General features: G+C 26.9%; 1 long non-coding RNA gene across 1 annotated transcript; it reads right to left on the bottom strand.

Moving 5' to 3' along the window:
- Positions 1-579: 579 nt before the first annotated feature.
- Positions 580-1,551, bottom strand: LOC132253665 (uncharacterized). Its single transcript, XR_009465574.1, has 3 exons — positions 925-1,551; positions 716-776; positions 580-621 (listed from the first exon to the last, which is right to left on the bottom strand). It is a non-coding gene; the product is annotated as an uncharacterized LOC132253665 (long non-coding RNA).
- Positions 1,552-8,575: the final 7,024 nt, after the last annotated feature.

Genomic DNA, 8,575 nt, shown 5'->3' with positions numbered 1-8,575 from the left:
AAAATCTAAATTTCTCAGTTGCAATTAAAGTAACGTTTATGTCCTATAACATATGACATAAGAGTTGCATTTAAAAACCCAAAATCTTGTTGCCTTTTTTTTTTTTTTTTTTATTCTCCATTTCACCCTCCCAAGAGTGTATACCTGCATTTCAAAATTTAATGAGTTTTAGAGATTTTTATTGAAGAAAATAAACATGGATCGATGTTATCATAAATGAACAAATCTAAGAACTATTTTTTTTTCAAATAGAAACATTATTCAAAGAATAAGCATTACTATACAATACCTATGGAAAAATTCATGTAGTAGCTAAGGGACTCACCATGCATGGTGATCATGATGCATCAACATGATTCATGATTAGTTGTAGCACAAAAGTAGCCCATTCTCCTCTAATTTCATTGAATTCTACTTGAGAATATGTTTTTTTTTTATCACCAAACTGAAATCAAATAAGAAAATAACATTAAAATGCATAACATTTGGAGGCCTAAAACTATGTACAATTCATTAAATAAGTAATATCTTTGAAGCAATAAGTGTAGGATAAAAAATTATCTCTTTAATGAATCTCACAACAAAGTAGCCACATTCGAACCCTCCTTCTTGTCTTGGACACTAATCGATCAATTATTAAATAACATTAGTACTCACATATATAAATGGTGCAAATGCATAAGCTAATGTGTAAAGAAAAATTTTTGGATGTCACCTGCACTAGTTGCTAAGATGGCTCCCTCTTAGATGTTTTCTTTGCAAATATTCGAAGAGCCCTATGTAAATAAGTTCAATAGGTACATTTTTAAAATAGGTAAATGTTATATGTTTTAATATATATAAATAAATAAAAAAAATGTGTTTGAGGTGAATGTATTTTTTTATTTAAAAATAATACTATGAAAAATAATAGGAAGAACTTACATGTTTACGATGTCATTTAAGTCCTCACATGGTTTGTGATGCATAGGGTCAAGATAGTGGACTATCATTTTCCTTGGCTTAAGCACTACCTAAATATAAACCCTTTAAGTCCTCATATCTATTTCTATTAACAAAATATAAAAACTTTCCAAAACTCAACTACTTAAATATAAAAACAAAATCAAATAAAATATCTAGCTAATTGGATTTTAGAAACTAAATAAACTATAAATAAACTAAATATAAAAACTAAATAAAATATCTATGCCCATGAATTAATTGAATAGGATAGAAAGACATAGAGAGAACATGGTTATGGTTATGATTTCCATCTTATTATCTCCCGTCAATACCACACATGCCCATTTTAAGGTTGGACACTACTTTTGTTACTAGACTTGGAAAGGGAACTTCAAAATTGAAAACATAAATAAACTCTTATGTAAAAAAAAATAACATTAAAATATAATTGAGCATTAAAATATTTACTCTCTTTCATCACTTTCATTTGAATATTAATAATCTCTTATTGAGATAGATACTTACAATTTAACAAAATAGAAATTCCTAATAATAAAAAATATAAAAATTTCTATTTCTATTAACAAAATATAAAAACTTTCCAAAACTCAACTACTTAAATATAAAAACAAAATTAAATAAAATATCTAGCTAATTGGATTTTAGAAACTAAATAAACTATAAATAAATTAAATATAAAAACTAAATAAAATATCTATGCCCATGAATTAATTGAAGAGGATAGAAAGACACAGAGAGAACATGGCTATGGTTATGATTTTCATCTTATCATCTCCCGTCAATACCACACATGCCTTCCCGGATTGGTCCTTGTGGGGTTGGATACTCTCAACGAAATTCTATATCTCATTCCCACTTAGATACAAACAGAAAAATCATTCTTTTTTTTTTTCCTCTCTTGTTTTTTAGAAAGGATGAAGATTATGTGATAATAAATCTCAAAAAAATTCTGTACTTGTCATTATCACACAAATACATATTAAAAATCATTCATTTTTTCACTTTTTTTAAGGACTTGATCATGTTTTTGGTTTAGATTAAAAAATCAATTAATCTACAGTTTTTTCTTCTATGCTAGAAGATTAAACCTAAATTTTTCTTCCCTACAACTCAAGAAAACACAATTCACAAAAACTATAATACAAAGATGTTGAAACAATTAATATAATGACATTAATAAAAGAAAAAAAATGATAGATCCAAGAGATTTTGGGTTACCTGGGAGTCCACAAAGTGAAGAATGTCCGTTGTAAGCGTGTTGACTATGGATGGGTGAGAGAAAAGGTTGAAGAAGATCATGATTTTATATATAGGATTTATATATTGAGATTTTTTGGATTGTGGGTGAGATATGGAAACAATGGGATTTTTATATAGTATCCATCATTATTAATTCTAAAAGTGGGCTCATTAAGTTATAATACCTAAAAAAATTTATTTTATATGATGTCACTTCCCAAAAAATGACACTATAAATATAAAATTAATATCTCTAACTACCTCAATTGAAGATTTTTTATATGATGTGTCACCTTTATTAATTATAAACCCTATGGTGTCATTATTTTAAAAGTGACACCGTAAATAGTGACACCATAAACTATTTTTGTAGTAGTGTACCCTTAGAGACATCTAATAGAGTAACTTTGGACAACTCTTAAGGTGTCAAGCACTTTACATTTAGACACCTCTTAATTTTTTATGTTAAAAATAATTAAATGTTATTTCATATCAAAAGCTCTAATAATGATAAACTATAGATGTATCTTCACAATAGATATAATTTATTATAGTAAGGAAGCATTGATTGAGCAGATATGAGAGACTGGTAAAAGAAATGAAATGCTTATTATAACTAGTAAACACAGTATAGGATATAAGTTATGAAAGTATTATGGAGCACTTCTACAAATGGCTCTGATTCAAATGGTAAGCAATAGTTGCCAAGGAAACTACTAGAATTAATTACTCTAGAACTCACATCTATTGTGCCCTCTAAGAAAAGGTAAAGTCAAAAGGAAGGCCAACATCTTCTAAGAAGTATGAACCTATAGGGAATTTTGGATCTCTTTGTTCTCCAACTTAGGCTCATGTTAGGTGTATATATTTTTTCATAGGGCTTTAGATCCTAAGAGTAAAAGTAAAAAATAAAAAAATAAAAAAAAATAATACTAATAATAATAATAATAATAATAATAATAATAATAGTAATCATAAGGATCTAGATTAATAGTGTTTTAGAGAACTTTACCTCAAATTTGGATGTTCCCAAATTTAATCCACATGGTGAAGAAAAAGCCTAAAGTATTTAGAGGTCTCATATACTTAAGATCTTCCACCTAATAGCTCCATCTTGATCTTAGCACTTCAAAGGGTCGGTCTTTGAAAGGAGGGAGACTATGACTCTCTTCTTTCTAGAGGTGGAAGACGACACTCTTGAAAAAGTGATGGAAACCCTAGCCCCCTAAATACCCTAAAGGGGTATTTATATGGTCCCTTAAAAGAATAAAAAATAGCATCTCACTACAAGGAATCAACTACACTCAAATACTTTATGTAAATAACAAAGAGACGAAGTTCGGGTTCATGACCTACTATCTACTACATGCAGACTCCCTATGAACTGATGTTTATAGTCTAATTAATAAAGTATTGTTATCACCTATCAAGATTATCTCTCTAATCCTTGAGTTACAAATCTCACTTATTATGTGACTAGTTGACATACTCTAACTTTAAGGAGCATATGTCAAATCTCCACTAAAGAAAATGTTATGATCGTAATATTTTAAATCACATATTCTTTGGATCATTGATTGAAGCTAAAATATGTGCTCCAATGGCACATATAAGATATGATTTATGCATCACAAGACACTCAAATCATCCGACTTGGCCCAAATCAATGTTAAGGCCCTAGTCATGAGTTTAACTTTTATTTTGAAGACTTATCTCAGGTTTAAGGGAAGAAAAAGACATAAGTTGAAATTACTTTAAATTTGGAAATATCAAGAAAGGGTTAAATGAGAAAATGAGCGAGTCAATACTCATGGAATATGAGGAAAGGCAAGACAAGGAAGTCAAAATTTGGTAGCAATATGTACTTTGACTTTAAGGTGAAATTTAGTGCATTTCTGAAGTCAATTTTCAGCAAGCCATATGTCATTTTGAGTCTCAAGAAGTCATTACAAGGAAAAGGGTCATTGTTGACATATATTATCTTTACTTAAAGTAGTATATGTCAATATTTTTTATTTAAATGGGCAACTATAACATATAAAACTTAGTTAAAAGAAATAATGACATATATGAATTCCAGTGATTATTCCATGACTTATGATGATGCAACCTTGATAGAGAATTTATAAGTCAGTATAAAATTAATATATTCATATGTCAAGGTATATAAATAAAGGAAATAATGACATTTATGGAATTTGCTAAAATTTTCTTTAATTTATAGTAATACAACCTTGATAGAAAGATTATAAGTCAATAAATATAATTAAAATATTTTTATGTCAAGGTTGGTAAAAGCTATCTTGACAAATAATTTATAAGTCAATGCAATCTCATTTATAAATCTATCAAGGTTATATTAGTAAATATTGAAAATCTTACTTCTCATTTTTTTTCTTTTAATTCTTTTGTTTTTCTTTTAATTCTATCTAGAATCCTAAGACAATAGGCCACCATTGAAAATTTTGTGAAAAATAGAAATATTTTTTTGTGAAAATTTATTGAATTAGATATTTATTCTCCATGCAAATATATATCCTTTATAGGGTTTAAATTTTTAATTTTTTTTTGTATTTTTTTATGACATTTATTAAATGATGTAACATGACTTCCTTTTATTTTGTTTATTGTTGCAACTATAATAATTATGAAAAAAATCATTATAGTATTTTAGGAAAAATTGGAACTTAAAAAATGTGGTCCTTAATTATTTTAGGAAACTATGGTACTGTTTACAAGTACCATTATATAACTCATTTGGACAACAAGAGAAGACATAAAAATTGTATATCAAATTTCATTAATTATACTCTTAAGATAATGAAATTGTTTTATATTTATGCATAAAAAGTTGGAAATAAAATATGTAATTTAATTCTCTTATCTAAGTCCTAAGGATGCTTTGATCTCATAATATGCTAGAAACCATTGGCATCAGGTTGTCCATAATCTAATCTTAAATATGAATGCTAATTTTTTTTTATCTTGAGCTCGGGTTGTGTAAGGAATGCTTACTCACAGTTCAAGAACATGAATCAAAGCAACATGAAATTAAAGCCAAGTGAAAGCCCCATGAAAACTTCTTGAAGAAATAATTAAAAAAGAGAATAGCAATTAATGCATCAGTGTTTGTTCTCCTATAGTGTATCCGTGACATATCTTCAGGTTTAAAAGTGGCTTGAGATAATTGTTGTGTTAGTTAAAGAAAAACACAAGATTATATATATATATATATATATAACTGAAAATGTGGCTCGTGAGGTAGAGTATCCAAGGTTATTTAATTCCTCACTTCTATATGAACCAAAATTTGATATCATATGATGTAGGAGTCTACCAATGAAAAAAAACCCCAAAATGGAAATTTGTTGAAATTAACTATTTTGTTTCTCAATATGCATCCAAGATGTTATGTTAGAATACAAGATGCAAGAGCTTAGCAAACCGCAAAGCTCTTTTGTCATTTTTCATTGTATTGATGATCATTTGTTATAAATTTGTAAAATATAAACAAGATTAGATTTAAAATGAAACAAATATTAATATAGATAACATCTATATATAGAGTGGGAGTTTTGACCCAAAATAGTACATTGAAAAAAATATCATAAAATAAACTTATTTCCAAAATAATGTTCAATTTAATGCGTTTGTATCACATAAGTTGTCATGTCATAAAACCGTAGTTGGTGACTATAGTTTTATTTTTCTAAAACGGTTAGAAACCGTAGTCACCAACCACGGTTTTAACTTTAAGTTTAAAGCCGCAATTAGTGACAACCATTTTGAATTCTTTTAAAAATGGTCAAAACTATAGTCACTAACTACGACTTTAACTTTAATTTTATATATACATATATATATAAAATTATGTTGTTTCATTTAAAATATTTAACTTTAATTTTTTAAAATAAAAATATTATATTATTTTGATTTTAAATAAACTTATCTCATTATTTTAAAAATAATAATATATTAAATTAAATAATTGATATTTTAAATTTTATATAAAAATATATTTTTTAACTTTATTAAAACAATTGACACTATATTTAATATAAATATAATTAATTAAATATAAATAAAATATAATAAATTATATTTATTTAAAAATAAATAAATTATGAAAGCCTATTTAGAAAAAAAAAACAAACAATATAATTTATTATACTAATTAATATTTTTTTATATATTATATTTAAGTGATATATAATAATTAACTGTAGACCCCGCATTTCGGCTCATGCGTTTCCCACTCGATGGCGAGCTTAATTTTACTTTGAAAATGTTTTATTGTTTGAAAAATGACTTGGAGTTGCCACTTATTTTTGTTTTATTTTTTTAAAAGGGTAAACAAAATAAGAAAGAAAACCCTAAGTGTGACTCCTCATTTTGGAAAAGGTGATCTACGAAAAACCGGATCAGGCTCGGGGGTCAGGTTACTTATCGGGAAGGTATGGTAAAGACCATAGCACCCCTCTAAGTCCCTAAAGTCGGGTCTCTACTAATAAAATGAAGCTGACATGGCAATCAGTAGGAAAGTCAATGGATACTCAAATTGATCATGCGAATATGAGAATCAAAACACTCAATAAAGAACGATCGAAGTGGGAGCAAGGCATACCTTGGCATCAAACGATCAACGCGCTATCAAGAGAGCGGGTTAGTGCACAATTAAGAAATAATCTCATGCATGTCAGAGAGTAGGATAAATCAATCATGTATGATAATCCAATCAAACAATCAATCAATCAATCATAAATTCATCCATGTTGAGCCCCCACCAAAGCCCGCTTATTTTTGCATGACTTAATGTCACAGACTCCATTATTATGGATTTATATATAAAAAAATTTATTCATGCTTATTGAAATAAAAAGGAACAGAAGATCGTTTGAAAACCAGAGCGGAATTAAAACTATTTGAGAGAAAACTGGATTTCTGAAATTTATTTGAAAATTTGGAATCTCAAAGATTATTGAAAAATTGGAATCTCAAAGATTATTGAAAAATTGGAATTTTTTAGAATTTATTTGAAGATCAGACTTTTAGAGATTAAATGTGAGAATGAGAATTTTAGAAATTAAATTTGAAAGAAATTGGAATTTTGAAAATTATTTAAGAGTTCGGGATTTTAAAAAAAAAAATTAATTTATGAAAATTGGGACTTTGGGAATTAAATTTTGAAGGAGATCAGAATTGAAAATTATTTGAGAAGTAGAGATTATGAAAATCGGATTATAAAAATTGGAAATCTTGGAAATCATTCGAAGGCAGAAGTTTTAGAAATAATGGATAAAATAATAGTGATAATGATAATAATAAGTAACGGGATAAATACGAGAACTAGAGCATGGGAAATCGAAAATTAAATTCGGAAATTAGAGAATTGGAATTTCAGATAACTAAATTTGGAAATCGGAATTCTGAGGAACTATTTAAAGATGGGATTTTAAATAAATGAATAAGTGAATAAATAGATGAATGGAATAATGATGACGAAGTAATAATGATTGGATAAATAACTGCGAAAGATGGGATTTTTAGAGATTGGAGATAAAACTTAGAGATTGAAAATTTAAGAAATTATTTAGAGATGAGATTTTTAACATAGAAATGAGTGGATAAATAAATGGATGGGATAACATTAATAACGAAAATAATCGTTAAACAGCTGAATGTGAACAGTGGGGTTTTTGATATTGGAAATTAAATTTGGAAGTCGGGTTATGAAGAATTGAACTTTAATGGTTGGAATAAATAAATATATATGGAATAATAATGCTAATTAACGGAAATAATATTTAAACGAACAAAAAATGAATAGTGGAATTTTGATATTGGAAATTAAACTAGGACGCTGGATTTTTGACGAATTGGACTTTAATGATCGAAATAATAAATAAATATGGGGTAATAATACTAATTAACGAAAACAATATTTAAACGAGTAAAAATGAATAGTGGAATTTTTGGGATTGAAAATTAAATTAGGACATTAGATTTTGAAGAATTGGACTTTAATGATCGAAATAATAAATAAATATGGGGTAATAATACTAATTAACGAAAACAATATTTAAACGAGTAAAAATGAATAGTGGAATTTTTGGGATTGAAAATTAAATTAGGACGTTAGATTTTGAAGAATTGGACTTTAATGATCGAAATAATAAATAAATATGAGGTAATGATACTAATTAACGAAAACAATATTTAAACGAGTAAAAATGAATAGTGGAATTTTTGGGATTGAAAATTAAATTAGGACGTTAGATTTTGAAGAATTGGACTTTAATGATCGAAATAATAAATAAATATGGGGTAATAATACTAATTAACGAAAACAATATTTAAACGAGTAAAAATG

This window comes from Vitis vinifera, chromosome 1 (genome assembly GCF_030704535.1).
Source record: "Vitis vinifera cultivar Pinot Noir 40024 chromosome 1, ASM3070453v1".
Taxonomy (NCBI): Eukaryota; Viridiplantae; Streptophyta; class Magnoliopsida; order Vitales; family Vitaceae; genus Vitis; species Vitis vinifera.
Note: the sequence above shows the minus strand (reverse complement) of the source record. Positions and strands in the feature narration are given on the sequence as shown.